This window comes from Coregonus clupeaformis, chromosome 11 (genome assembly GCF_020615455.1).
Source record: "Coregonus clupeaformis isolate EN_2021a chromosome 11, ASM2061545v1, whole genome shotgun sequence".
NCBI classification, from domain to species: domain Eukaryota; kingdom Metazoa; phylum Chordata; class Actinopteri; order Salmoniformes; family Salmonidae; genus Coregonus; species Coregonus clupeaformis.
The window spans coordinates 43,135,074-43,151,155 of NC_059202.1; positions in this window are offsets into that span (position 1 = coordinate 43,135,074).

Sequence of the window (16,082 nt, forward strand, 5' to 3'; positions counted from 1 at the left end):
CTTATTTGCCATTCCTTAAGCCTCATCACTCTCAACCATACATTTTTTCAATTCCTCATCAATCAACAGGGATTTAACAGTTGTTCCATTCATTTTCTTAATGGGTGCATGCTTATTAGTAACTGGGATAAGCAATATCATAAATGTGTCAAGTGCAACGTCTGTTTGCTCCTCATTACACACCACGGACCAACAACTATTCTTTACATCAACAACATAGGAATTACAACAAAACGTATTGTATGACCTCTTATACACAATCTTAGGCCCAGCCTTTGGAATTTTGGTTTTCCTAGATATGGCTACTATATTGTGATCACTACATCCGATGGATCTGGATAATGCTTTCAAGCACATTTCTGCAGAATTAGTAAATATGTGATCAATACATGTTGATGATTTCATTCCTGTGCTGTTTGTAACTACCCTGGTAGGTTGACTGATAACCTGAACCAGGTTGCAGGCACTGGTTAAAGTTCGCAGCTTTTTCTTGAGTGGTCAGCTTGATGAAAGCCAGTCAACATTTAAATCACCCAGAAAATATACCTCTCTTAAAAATTGACAACAAACTTTCAGCGTGCTTGTAGGGAAGGATATTCAACAAGCATGGCATTTACACAAATGACTGATGATTGGCTTAGAGAAACAGGTGATACAAAGATTGTGGGGGCTGTTTTGTTAGACTTCAGTGTGGCTTTTGACATTATTGATCATATTCTACTGCTGGAAAACATATGTGTTATGTCTTTACACCCCCTGCTATATTGTGGATAAAGAATTACCTGTCTAACAGAACAGATAGGGTGTTCTTTAATGGAAGCTTCTCTAACATAATCCAGGTAGAATCAGGAATTCCCCAGGGCAGCTGTCTAGGCTCATTACTTTATTTCAATCTTTACTAATGACGTGCCACTGGCTTTGAGTAAAGACAAAGTGTCTATGTATGCAGATGACTCAACTCTATACATTTCAGCTACTACAGTGACTGAAAGTCTCCTGAGTGGCGCAGTGGTCTAAGGCACTGCATCGCAGTGCTAGCTGTGCCACTAGAGATCCTGGTTCGAATCCAGGCTCTGTCGTAGCCGGCCGTGACCGGGAGACCCATGGGGCGGCGTGCAATTGGTCCAGGGTAGGGGAGGGAATGGCCGGCAGGGATGTAGCTCAGTTGATAGAGCATGGTGTTTGCAACACCAGGGTTGTGGGTTCGATTCCCACAGGGGGTATGAAAAAAAAAAAATAATGTAAGTCGCTCTGGATAAGAGCGTCTGCTAAATGATGTAAATGTAAATGAAAGGACTGCAACACTTAACAAAGAGTTTCAGTTAGTTTCAGAATGGGTGGCAAGGAATAAGTTAGTCCTAAATATTTCTAAAACTAAAAGCATTGTATTTGGGACAAATCATTCACTAAACCCTAAACCTCAACTAAATCTTGTAATATATAATGTGGAAATTGAGCAAGTTAAGGTGACTAAACTGCTTGGAGTAACCCTGGATTGTAAACTGTCATGGTCAAAACATATTGATACAACAGTAGCTAAAATGGGTAGAAGTATGTCCATAATAAAGCGCAACTCCACCTTCTTAACAGCACTATCAACAAGGCAGGTCCTACAGGCCCTAGTTTTGTCACACCTGGACTACTGCTCAGTCGTGTGGTCAGGTGCCACAAAAAAATTGCAATTGGCTCAGAACAGGGCAGCACAGCTGGCCCTTGGATGTACACCAAGAGCTAAAAGTGGAGGAGAGATTGACTTCATCACTACTTGTATTTATGAGAGGTATTGACAAGATGAATGTACCGAGCTGTCTGTTTGAGCTACTGGCGCACAGCTTGGACACCCATGCATACTTCACAAGACATGCCACAAGAGGTCTCTTCACACTCCCCAAGTCCAGAACAGACTATGGGAGGCGCACAGTACTACATAGAGCCATGACTACATGGAACTCAATTCCACATCAAGTAACTGATGCAAGCAGTAAAATTAGATTTAAAAAACAGATAAAGATACACCTTATGGAACAGCGGGGACTGTGAAGCAACACAAACATAGGCACAGACACATGCAAACACACACAAGATAACACACGCACTATATACACACGTACACATGGATTTTGTACTGTAGATATGTTGTAGTGGTGGAGTAGGGGCCTAGGGGCACACAGTGTGTTGTGAAATATGTGAATGTATTGTAATGTTTTTAAAATTGTATGAACTGCCTTAATTTTGCCGGCCCCCCAGCCTTCTTGGCACGCAGACCTTCTGGCACCCACCAGTGACAGTAATAAATGGAATGTCCTCATTATCAAAATCCTATGTAACACGTAATATCAAACGCATGAACAAATCCTGTATAAAACACGTCATATCAATCGTGCAATGCCCAGGCCTAAACCCTGATTGGTTTACATTCAAAATACATTTCTCAGATAAAAAAAAGAGAAAAGTTTCATTTTTTTTAATTTTTTTTATCTGAATCCTATACTAAGTGTGACTATGAACCCTGGAGATTCTAAAGGAACACTGGAGTTCCTCAAGGATCCATTGCAGTCAATGGGTTCATATTTGCATCTTTGGTTAGTTGAGAGTTCTTGGAGGAACCTTTAAAGTTTCAATGTAGCAAAGGGTTCCTGGAGGAACCTTTTTGCACGTGTGGAGCACTTTGAATTTATTCTGCCGTTGGATTTGTTGTGCTGCCAGACTCAGATGAAAATGTGTGGTTTTTGGTGATGGCTTTCTGGGAAAGCTAGCAACTTGTAAACAATTATCCATTCCGATATGAGTAGTAATTTAATAGCAATGTTGAATAATACAACATTGGCTGTCAAGCCAATTATATTATATTACTGTTCCTCCTGTTTAATTTCCGAAAAGATTCTTGTGATGGTAATGACGTTTGTTTATGACGATAATTATTAGGTGTTGGCTTAGGTCGCTAGCTAGCTACAGTGTCTTCAACCTAGCTTACACTCTTAAAAATTCTGGGTTGTTTGCATGACTCAAAGCTGTGTTGCAGGCATTGGGTCACTTGGGTTGTTTTATTTTAAAAGAGCCAAGTTGGGCTGTTGATGCTGGTTATAGATGCTGGGTTATTAAAGATTCCACACAGTCATCTTGATTCTGATATAAAATAGCCTTTTGAGTAACCAAAATATCACCCATAATATTCTTCCCCCAATAAAAATGCTCAGAATTTGAGAAAATGTACTTTCTATCATGTCTAACTATCAGGAAGACTGAAAAGACAGGCTATGGGTGGGGAGCTAATAGGCTGAGTGGGCAGGGAGCTCACCTTTACTGACAGTTCTTTGAAACACCTATGTCAAGCAACATGGACGCAGTGTTGCAGTGAGATCATCTCAAGCAAATTTTCTGATACACTAAGCAACTCAAACAGCATTGAAATAGCATGCATCATCTAATCCTGTCATACATCACATCATGGTGTAACAAATTATTTGTTTACGCAGCTGCTCCGTTCATCTTTGCCTCAATCCTGACAAGTCGTCCAGTCCCTGCCGCTGAAAAACATCCCCACAGCATGATGCTGCCACCACCATGCTTCACCGTAGGGATGGTGCTAGATTTCCTACAGACGTGACGCTTGGCATTCAGGCCAAAGAGTTCAATCTTGGTTTCATCAGACCAGAGAATCTGAGGAGTGGCTTCCGTCTGGCCACTCCATAAAGGCCTAATTGGTGGAATGCTGCAGAGATGGTTTTCCTTCTGGAAGGTTCTCCCATCTCCACAGAGGAACTCTAGAGCTCTGTCAGAGTGACCATCGGGTTCTTGGTCATCTCCCTGACCAAGGCCCTTCTCCCTCGATTGCTCAGTTTTACTGGGCGGCCAGCTCTAGGAAGAGTCTTGGTGGTTCAAAACGTATTCCATTGAAGAATGATGGAGGCCACTGTGTTCTTGGGGACCTTCAATACCCGTCCCCAGATCTGTGCCTCGACAGAATCCATTCTCAGAGCTCTATGGACAATTCCTTCGACCTCATGGCTTGGTTTTTGCCCTGACATGCACTGTCAACTGTGGGTCCTTATATAGACAGGTATGTTTCTTTCCAAATCATGTCCAATCAATTTAATTTACCACAGGTGGACTCCAATCAAGTTGTAAAAACATCTCAAGGATGATCAATGGAAACAGGATGCACCTAAGCTCAATTTCGAATCTCATAGAAAAGGGTCCAAAAACTTGTTTTTGATTTGTCATTGTAGGGTATTGTGTGTAGATTGGGGGAAAAAACTATTTATTCAATTTTAGAATAAGGCTGTTACGTAACACAATGTGGAAAAAGTGAAGGGGTCTAAATACTTTCTGAATAAACTGTATGTAGTAAACTGTAGTGTACTGTAGAATACTATACAACACTGTAGTATCCCTCGATCATGTGTAGTACTTAGTATAGATTTATGTAGTATACTGTAGAATACTATAGTAAATACTACAGTATTATCCACAAAAAACACGGTAGTAAAAACTACGGAAATGTCAGCAAAAACACCTCGCAAAAAACTATAGTAAATACTACAGTATTCAATTTGCATATACCCTGCCCATTCCCCTCCCCCATATCCCAATTTGCAACCCGTAAGTGAGAAATGTACATGCCAAGTATGGACGTGTATGACGTCACAGTATTTTACTGTCTGCCATTGATGCTAGTTTGACCACCAGAGGGCATCTTTGAGGACGTCGTTATAAAGCTACAGAAAAAAATATATAATAATCCTACAGAGGTCCATGCAGGTCAGACGTTTTGATTGCTAGACCCTATCGAAAGAGCATATTCCAAGGTTTTTAATTTACCTAGTTTGCCAAACAACACAAAATGTTTTAAAGATGGTCTCTCTTTCAGAGCAAAACGGTGCTGCAATAGTTGACCATACGCAGGCTATTGCTTCAAATCCTATTAGAACAATTGGATGTGCTCCAAAGGGATAACTTGAAATAACATGATATAGGTTAATAAATAATTGAAAGGAAAAATGTGATTATTTATTAGCCTAGTGGATATGAGTGAGAAGTGCTTCGGCACGCATGTTTACTAAACTAATCAAACTGTTTAGCAAATTATCTCATGTGAATTCTTAAATAGATGGGTGGGGATAAGGCTTAAGAGGGTGTGAACGATGCTGAATGGGTGTAGACAAAGAGCTAAGCATTTTAGGAGACGGTGAGACCTCACCCTCTCACCGTCTCCACCTACTTATAAGACAGGCAATACGCTTGACATCATCTTTACTAGATGCTGTTCTTCTACTAATCTCACTGCAACTCCCCTCCAAGTCTCCGACCACTACTTTGTATCCTTTTCTCTCTCGCTCTCCTCCAACACTACTCACTCTGCCCCTACTCAGATGGTAATGCGCTGTCGCGACCTTCGCTCTCTCTCTCCCGCTACTCTCTCCTCTTCCATCCTATCATCTCTTCCCTCTGCTCAATTCTTCTCCCTCCAATCTCCTGATTCTGCCTCCTCAACCCTCCTCTCCTCCATTTCTGCATCTTTTGACTCTCTATGTCCCCTATCCTCCCGGCCGGCTCGGTCCTCCACTCCTGCTCCGTGGCTTGATGACTCATTGCGAGCTCACAGAACAGGGCTCCGGCAGCCGAGCGGAAATGGAGGAAAACTAGACTGTCATCTTTTCACTCCCTCCTCTCCACATTTTCTTTCTCTGTTTCTGCTGCTAAAGCCACTTTCTACCACTCTCAATTTCAAGCCTCTGCCTCTAACCCTAGGAAGCTCTTTGCCACCTTCTCCTCCCTGCTGAATCCTGCTCCTCCTCCCCCTCCCTCCTCCCTCTCTGTGGATGACTTCGTCAACCATTTTGAAAAGATATCCGATCCTCATTTATTAAGTCAAATGACACCGCTGGTCCTGCTCACACTGCCCTACCCTATGCTTTGACTTCTTTCTCCCCTCTCTCTCCAGATGAAATCTTGCGATTTGTGATGGTCGGCCGCCCAACAATCTGCCCGCTTGACCCTATCCCCTCCTCTCTTCTTCAGACCATTTCCAGGGGACCTTCTCCCTTACCTCACCCCGCTCATCAACTCATCCTTGACTGCTGGCTATGTCCCTTCCGTCTTCAAGAGAGCGAGAGTTGCACCCCTTCTCAAAAAACCTACACTCAATCCCGCCGATGTCAACAACAACAGACCAGTATCCCTTCTTTCTTTTCTCTCCAAAACTCTTGAGCGTGCCGTCTTTAGCCATCTCTCTTGCTATCTCTCTCAGAATTACCTTCTTGATCCAAACCAGTCAGGTTTCAAGACTGGTCATCAAATGAGACTGCTCTTCTCTGTGTCACGGAGGCTCTCCGCACTGCTAAAGCTAACTCTCTCTCCTCTGCTCTCATCCTTCTAGACCTATCTGCTGCCTTTGATACTGTGAACCATCAGATTCTCCTCTCCACCCTCTCCGAGTTGGGCATCTCCGGCGCAGCTCACTCTTGGATTGCGTCCTACCTCACAGGTCGCTCCTACCAGGTGGCGTGGCGAGAATCTGTCTCCGCACTACGTGCTCTCACCACTGGTGTCCCCCAGGGCTCAGTTCTAGGCCCTCTCCTACTCTCTCTATACACCAAGTCACTTGGCTCTGTCATATCCTCACATGGTCTCTCCTATCATTGCTACGCAGACAACAGAAAATGAATCTTCTCCTTTCCCCCTTCTGATAACCAGGTGGCGAATCGCATCTCTGCATGTCTGGCAGACATATCAGTGTGGATGACAGATCACCACCTCAAGCTGAACCTCGGCAAGACGGAGCTGCTCTTCCTCCCGGGGAAGGACTGCCCGCTCCATGATCTTGCCATCACGGTTGACAACTCCGTTGTGTCCTCCTCCCAGAGTGCAAAGAATCTTGGCGTTACCCTGGACAACACCCTGTCATTCTCCGCTAACGTCAAAGCAGTGACCCAATCCTCTAGGTTCATGCTCTACAACATTCACAGAGTACGACCCTACCTTACACAGGAAGCGGCACAGGTCCTAATCCAGGCACTTGTCATCTCCCGTCTGGATAACTGCAACTCGCTGTTGGCTGGGCTCCCTGCTTGTGCCATTAAACCCCTACAACTCATCCAGAACGCTGCAGCCCGTCTGGTGTTCAACCTTCCGAAGTTCTCTCACGTCACCCCGCTCCTCCACACACTCCACTGGCTTCCAGTTGAAGCCCGCATCTGCTACAAGACCATGGTGCTTGCCTACGGAGCTGTGAGGGGAACGGCACCTCCGTACCTTCAGGCTCTGATCAGTCCCTACACCCAAACGAGGGCATTGCGTTCATCCACCTCTGGCCTGCTGGCCCCCCTACCTCTGCGGAAGCACAGTTCCCGCTCAGCTCAGTCAAAACTGTTCGCTGCTCTGGCACCCCAATGGTGGAACAAGTTCCCTCACGACGCCAAGTCAGCGGAGTCACTCACCACCTTCCGGAGACACTTGAAACTCCACCTCATTAAGGAATACCTGGGATAGGACAAAAGTAATCCTTCTACCCTCCCCCTACCCCTTTTTTTTTTTTATCGATATATTGTAAAGTGGTTGTCCCACTGGCTATCATAAGGTGAATGCACCAATTTGTAAGTCGCTCTGGATAAGAGCATCTGCTAAATGACGAAAATGTAAATGTAAAATATCAAGTGAATTAGGCCTCAGGTAAAATCATTGTTAAAGCTCATGAGACACTGTTACATGACAAACAGGTGCTGTTAGATTACAATATTATTTTCCTGCCCATTTGGAACAGTGTAAACAATACTAAGTAAATTATAAGAAATACCATAGTCTGTTCTAATGAAACAAATTTCTAAAGCCTTTAATACAGCATAGCAAAGTTTAAAAACAGCTGGATTTGTGAAATTGCTTTATTCAACATTTTGTGTTTGCATGAGGCTTGGTGATCACAGAATCAGTACGATATTAAACAAACACTCAAATAGGCAACAGAAACATGAACAGAAGCATAGGGCGGAGTGACTCACTCATTCCTGGCTTTCGTTCAAAATAAGTTATATTATAATGCAGGGTTAAAGACACATTCTTTCTGATTGTCTTTAGCATATGCAGTCTCTCTCCTCTTGCTACAGCACATTTCGTTTAGAATTATTATGTGACTATAATAAATTGATATATTTGTAGAGGTTGATGCATTTTTCATTAGGGCAAATCAGGTCTGTGATATTGAGTTACAAATGTAAAACTTTAGCGTACTTATGCCTAGAATACATTGCAAGTTTGCCCTTTTTGACGGTTAGGCTACACTTTACAATAGGGCTCAACTATGACTGACAGCAGTATCCATCGGTAGTCTAAACTGTGGCACAAATTGGGGGATTCTTTCACATCTAGCCAAGCTATTAGACTAACCTTTTGTAAATTAACTTTGTGAATGTTTCCGTCCGAGACTCTCTCTCTTCAGGCACTAGAGTCCTGCATTACATAAACAAAGAGTGGGTGTTATCCACCATGGAGTGGGACAGTGCAGCTCAAAACTGCAGATAACATAAGGCCATCTATTGTGAAAGAATACTTGTGGATCTTGTTAATTTCCTCTATCGCTTCAAGAGGCCTACTCTCCACCTGGTAATTGTGTAGTTTGAAAGGATAAAGCGTCACCTAAAGATGGATTTGTGGATTCAGAGAGAAGCCAGCTGCAAGCCTGCGACCAGGCACGGTGGGCTTTTTGTTTCTCTCCCTCTAAAACCAGAAATAATTCTAAATAACAAACTGGCTTTATTTACCACAGTGTGAAAGAGTGATAGCCCCTATATATAAAGTGAGTTTCTGAGTCCTTCTTTGTTGATGTGAAGAAGAAACTGAATGAAAGAGAGTCCAATGAGGATAGGGAGGAGAAAAAGATTGGCCATATTTTTAAGACCTGAAATACTTAATTTATTTTATTTATGAAATATACTAGCTTATTAAGGCAATTTAATATATTAGTTTAGGCTTGGCCTATTTAGTAGGCTATTTTGCAGCATAAAGCTATATTTGTCAGCATAAAGCTAAGTAACTCACTCATTCGTGGCTTTGGATCAAAATAAATAAGTACCAACATTCTTTCTGATTGTCTTTAATGACCAAGTTAATGTTATGATTTAACTGGATAAGAACCCAAATGCAGACAAGTACACCAAGCCAGAGAAGTTTTAACAGGTTTATTTACAATGTTCAAAGTCCAGGTTTCCAAATATATGGGAAGAGCAAGTCCAGGTACAGGGAGGGTAACAGATCCAGATCAGGGCAGGTGTGGTACCGTAATGTCCTAGTGTCCGTGGTGAGTCCAAAAGAGAGGTCCGGTAATGGAGAGCAGGATGGTGGTGGCAGGAGTGAAGCGGAGGCAGGAGTCAGGTTCCAAATATCTGTGGCACAGGAGAAAAAGTAAATAGAACAGACCAAAAACACAAAGAGCAAAAATAACCAGGTTGAGTCGGCAGCGAGACTAACATGGTCGTCTTGACTATGATCTGACGATGAGTGGAAAGTTTGACCGGGTCTTAAAGGCTGAGGTGATTATGGTGAATGAGCTGCAGCTGGAACCCTGACTCCCGCACACCAGACTTCACTCCTGCAATCAAGGACAGACAGAGGGGAGGGGGAGAGCAGAGAGAGAGCTACCTAGCAGCAGTAGGCCTAACAGTACCCCCCCCTCTACGGACGCCACCTGGCGGCCGACGGGGTTTATCGGGATGTAACCTATGAAACTTTCGGACCAGATCAGGATCCACAATGAAGCTCCTGGGCACCCAGGAACGTTCCTCGGGACCATAACCCTCCCAATCCACCAGGTACTGGAAACCACGACCTCGGCGGCGAACATCCAGAAGTCGCCGGACAGTGTAGACCGGACCCCCCACCCACGATCTTGGGCGGAGGAGGGGGACGAGAGGGCGGGCACAAAGGGCTAACCGACACAGGCTTAATCTGGGAAACATGAAAGGTGGAATGAACCCGTAGGGAGGCAGGAAGCTGTAGCTTAACCGCGCAGGGGTTAACAATAGACAGTATCTTGAACGGTCCTATAAAACGAGGCGCCATCTTCTTAGACTCCACCTTCAATGGAAGGTCCCGTGACTTCAGCCATACCTCTTGACCAGGAGAGTAACCGGGAGCCTGGGACCGGTGACGGTTGGCTTGCCTCTGCATGTACGCCGAAGCTCGGGACAGAGCTACCCTGGCCTTCCTCCAGACCTTGAAGCAGCGGCGCATGTGGGACTGCACCGAGGGTACCGCAAGTTCCCTCTCTTGGGAAGGGAACAGGGGAGGTTGATAACCCAGAGCACACAGAAAAGGAGACAAACCAGAGGAAGCGTTAGTCAAGGTGTTATGAGCATATTCCACCCAGGGGAGCATGGAGCTCCATGACCCAGGGTTAGACCCAGTGACACAGCGAAGAGCGGTCTCCATCTCCTGGTTCGCTCTCTCGGCTTGCCCGTTGGTCTGGGGGTGATATCCAGAGGACAGGCTGGATGTAATGCCCAAAGCTTTACAGAAAGCTTTCCACACCTGGGAGACAAACTGGGGACCCCTGTCAGAGACAATATCCGTGGGTAGACCATGAGAGCGGAACACATGTTCAACCAAAATATCAGCCGTCTCTCTGGCAGTGGGCAGTTTAGGTAGGGCCAAAAAATGAGCGAACTTAGAAAAACGATCAATCACCGTAAGAATGACAGTCTTACCAGATGAGGGGGGAAGTCCAGTGACAAAATCCATAGCGATATGCGACCAGGGCCGGCTGGGTATAGGTAGAGGTCGTAGATGACCAGCGCTGGCCTGGGTGGAGTTTTTACTTCGTGCACATACCGTACAAGCAGCAATGAAGGCTCGAGTGTCCGCCTCCATCGTGGCCCAACAGAACTTCCGTCGCACAAAGTCAAGGGTCCGCGAAACTCCAGGGTGACAGGTAAGGGGAGACGAGTGAGCCCACTGAAGTACCTGGGAGCGAGCAGACTCAGGGACAAACATCCGGTTAGGAGGACCCCTCCCAGGGTCAGCTTGCTGATGTTGAGCCTGTCTAACAATCCCCTCGATGTCACATGTGATGACTGCAATACTGCAGGTAGGAGGCAAAATGGGTTCAGGGTTACTACCAGTATCAACAGCCGAATGAACACGAGACAGGGCGTCAGGCTTGACGTTGCGTGACCCAGGACGGTAAGACAGAGAAAAATTGAATCTCCCAAAAAATAGTGCCCACCTGGCTTGACGGGGGTTGAGCTGCTTCGCTGACTGGAGGTAAGCCAGATTCTTATGATCCGTCCAAACGATGAAGGGTTGTTCCGCCCCCTCCAACCAATGTCGCCACTCCTCGAGAGCCAGCTTAATGGCGAGCAGTTCACGATTTCCAACATCATAATTCCTCTGCCTGAGAAAGTTTCCTTGAGAGAAAAGCACAGGGATGCAGTTTGTTATCTTCAGGAGAACGTTGTGACAACACTGCACCTACCCCAGTGTCGGATGCATCCACCTCCACGACAAACTGGCGGTCGGGGTCCGGCTGCATCAGAATGGGAGCCGAGGCGAAGCGATGTTTCAGTTCTTCGAACGCTGATTCGGCCCCTTCATTCCAAGCGAACGGTCGTGCGATGGAGGTGAGAGCGGTGAGTGGCGCCGCAATGCGGCTGTAGTCCTTGATGAACCTCCTATAGAAGTTCGCAAACCCCAGGAATCGTTGAAGTTGTTTTGCGGGTAGAGGGAGCTGGCCAGTCCGTGACAGCAGAGATCTTAGCTGGGTCCATCCGCAGCTCCCCCTGAGCTATGATGTAACCCAAAAAAGAGGTCTCAGACACATGAAATTCACATTTCTCCATCTTCACAAACAGTTTGTTCTCCAACAACCTTTGCAACACCTGGCGCACATGCAGTTCATGTTCCTGGGAGGACTCTGAGAAAATCAAGATATCATCCAGATAGACAAAAACAAACCGATTCAACATGTCCCGAAGGACATCATTGACTAGTGCCTGAAAAACAGCAGGGGCATTAGACAACCCAAAAGGCATAACCCGATACTCAAAATGTCCCAAGGGTGTGTTGAAGGCAGTCTTCCATTCATCACCCTTACGAATGCGCACCAGGTGATACGCATTTCGTAGATCCAGTTTCGTAAAGATGGTAGCACCATGAAGGAGGGGAAAAGCAGAATTAATCAAAGGCAGAGAATACTTGTTCTTAATGGTGATGTTGTTAAGTCCACGGTAATCAATACAGGGTCTGAGGGTCTTATCCTTCTTAGCAACAAAAAAGAATCCCGCTCCTACAGGTGACGAGGAAGGACGCATAATACCTGCCGCCAAGGAGTCCCGAATGTAGTTCTCCATAGCCTCCGTCTCCGGCCGGGAGAGATTGTACAGGCGACTGCTGGGGAGCGGGGCTCCTGGCTGGAGGTCAATGGCGCAGTCGTAAGGCCGGTGAGGAGGAAGAGAAGTAGCTCTGTGTTTGCAGAAAACGGATGCCAGGTCATGATACACGTCAGGAACAGCGGAAAGATCCATGGACTCCAGTGGAGGTTGAGGCACAGTACTGGCAGGAGTCTGAGCAGAACACAAACAATTCACATGACAAAAAGTGCTCCATGAAACAATGCTACCTGTCACCCAATCAATGTGTGGATTGTGTTTTATGAGCCAGGGGATACCAAGGACCAGGGGAGTCTGTGGGCAGTCGATAATATGGAATTGAATGTTCTCCTGATGATTTCCCGACACTCTAAGACAAACAGGAACAGTCTGATGGGTAATGCGGGTCAACAATTGTCCATTTAGACCCTTAGCCTGCAGCGGACAGTCCATAGGAACAGTCTCCAAATCCATTTGTTGAGCCCACTCTCTATCCAAAAAGCTTTCGTCGGCACCAGAGTCAATCAGCGCACTAACAGAGAAATTCTGGGACTGCCACTGGAGGGATGCCTGGAGCAGAATGCGGGGAGAAGAGGAAGAATCCGCTGCTCGGCTCACCAAAACTTCTCCCATAAATGATGAGCCGGCCCTTTTCCCCGGACGAACTGGGCAGGAAGGAACGAAATGACCAGCTTCTCCACAATACAGGCAGACCCGAGCCTGAATACGACGTGCACGCTCCTCTGAGGACAACCGTGCACGACCCACCTCCATGGCTTCGGGTTCAGTCCTCCTCGTATCGACTCGGGAAGACACGGCTCTCTCCGTAGGGACGATGCAGGGAGGAGTTTGTTGATGACAGACAGGTTGCTTGGAACTAATACTCCTCTCCCGGCGGCGCTCCCGAATCCGATTATCCAACCTGATAGTGAGTGAAATAAGATTATCCAGCGTAGGCGATTCATCATATGACACCAATTCATCTTTTAAGGTCTCAGACAAAGCATTGATGAACACTCCTTGTAATGCCTCGTCATTCCAACCACTCACTGCTGCTAAAGTCCGAAACTCCACTGCCATCTCCGCCACACTACGAGCCCCCCTGCCGAAGAGAAAACAGCCGTTTCGCAGCCTCCTTGCCTCGTACGGGGTGGTCAAAAACCTTCCTCATCTCCGTGGTGAAGGCAACGTAAGCGTTGCAAATGTCCGACTGACTCTCCCAGACCGCGGATCCCCAGGCACGAGCGGAACCGCTAGTAGAGTTGATAAGGTAGGCAATACGGGCTCTTTCTGAGGCGTAGGTGAGGGGCTGTTGTTCAAACACTAACGAGCATTGAGTCAAAAAATCGCCACAGGTTCCCATGTTCCCGTCATAGCGCTCTGGAGCAGGAACAAAAGGCTCTCTGATCTGGGCTGAAGGGGTAGTAAGGGCAGATACTTGATTGGAGAGTAATTGAACCTGATTAAGCAGCACCTGACTGTCCTCAGCAATCGTTTTAAACAGGGTATCATGTTGGCCAAGTAAAATGCCCTGATTGGCTATGGCAGTCCAAATTTGAGTGCACTCTGGGGTGGTATCCGAGCTACTGTCTGCTGGGTTCATGTTGGTCAGATCATACTGTTATGATTTAACTGGATAAGAACCCAAATGCAGACAAGTACACCAAGCCAGAGAAGTTAACAGGTTTATTTACAATGTTCAAAGTCCAGGTTTCCAAATATATGGGAAGAGCAAGTCCAGGTACAGGGAGGGTAACAGATCCAGATCAGGGCAGGTGTGGTACCGTAATGTCCTAGTGTCCGTGGTGAGTCCAAAAGAGAGGTCCGGTAATGGAGAGCAGGATGGTGGTGGCAGGAGTGAAGCGGAGGCAGGAGTCAGGTTCCAAATATCTGTGGCACAGGAGAAAAAGTAAATAGAACAGACCAAAAACACAAAGAGCAAAAATAACCAGGTTGAGTCGGCAGCGAGACTAACATGGTCGTCTTGACTATGATCTGACGATGAGTGGAAAGTTTGACCGGGTCTTAAAGGCTGAGGTGATTATGGTGAATGAGCTGCAGCTGGAACCCTGACTCCCGCACACCAGACTTCACTCCTGCAATCAAGGACAGACAGAGGGGAGGGGGAGAGCAGAGAGAGAGCTACCTAGCAGCAGTAGGCCTAACAGTTAATCTGCTCATGTTGTGTGTGTGTGTATGTGTTCAATTATTTGTGACATTGTGGTTACAATGAAGAATGGAAACAAAATACATCAAATACATCCTATTCATAATGAATAATCAGATACGTGTTGCAAGCTTGTCATTTGTCCTTATTTTTTGGGGGGCCATACAAAACATATACATACAAATGACAACTACATCACACCTGCCCAGACCCACAACCCCATCTCACTCCCCGCCACACTACATTTTACATTTTAGTAATTTAGCAGACACTCTTATCCAGAGCGACTTACAGCAGTAAATGCATATATTTTCATACTTTTTTCATAGTGGTACCCTGTGGTACTCAAACCCACAACCCTGGCATTGCAAGCGCCATGCTCTACCAACTGAGCTTCACGGGGCACAAGGCCTCACACTGTACCATTTTGTTTCTCTCCGTCGCCCACACACTTTCAACATTTGGATACTAAAGCATTTAAAGGCTGACATTGTTTTTTCAAGATGATTGACGAGAAAAGTATCATCCAACCCATAGGGTATCTCACTGCACCCTTATATATCATGTCCTGAAATATGATTAAAAGTTCATTTCCATTGTAATACTTCTGACAGCCAACGTTTGGCTAATGCAAGACTCTAGTGCCAGAGGAGAGAGACTGTCGGACTGAAACATTCACACCTCCATTAATTTACAAAATTATAGTCTAATAGCACGGCTAGGTGTGAAAAATCCCCCAATATGTGCCACAGTTTTGACTACCGATAGATCAGCGTTCTAACACCCTCTTGTGATAGTGTGGCGCAACGACAGAAGGACGCAATTTACCACCATCTGCCACCATCTACCACAAACTGTTGCGGCATAAGCTTGAAACTTTTAATTGAGGAACCACTGTAGGTTATAGAAAATAGCAGAAGCTCTGAACTCTCCATTCAGAACCCAGTCCTACTTACCGACAGGTTATGGAAAATGTGTTATTTTAGTATTTCTCCAGTAGGTTTCCTCAAAGAGAAAGCCCCCCACTTCTATATCAAAGATAATAAAACAAAAATACTACAGTAATGTCCCCAAAAACACTACAGTAAATATCAGTGTTGGGGAGAACTGTAATCCGTTATGTTACCAGCTAAGATATTGTAATCAGATCACCTACCGATACTTTTGAAAAGTAGATAATTACTTCTAGGACTACTTTCAAATTTAGAAGGGATGTTCGTAGAATTATTTTCTTCCATGAAACAATTGCCTGTTTTCTTAATTACCTTTCATGTTAAAGTGCTACTTTGATCTTCCCGCCTGAGCAACATACACGATCACAAAAGAAAAAGGTAGGCGCGCCAACGCAGTGCATTTTTTGGATGACGTTTCAAACAACAATTTGTTCAAAGAAGAAAAGGGCAGGAATGTAACAGTTCAATGCAAACTATGCTTGCCCACGGTAAAGCTGCTGTCCATTGTTTTAAAAAATATATTTCAGTATTTCTAGACAAACAATATAAACCACCATAGACATCCTTGCATCCACAGCTTTGTCCATGTGTGAGTGGCTACATGTT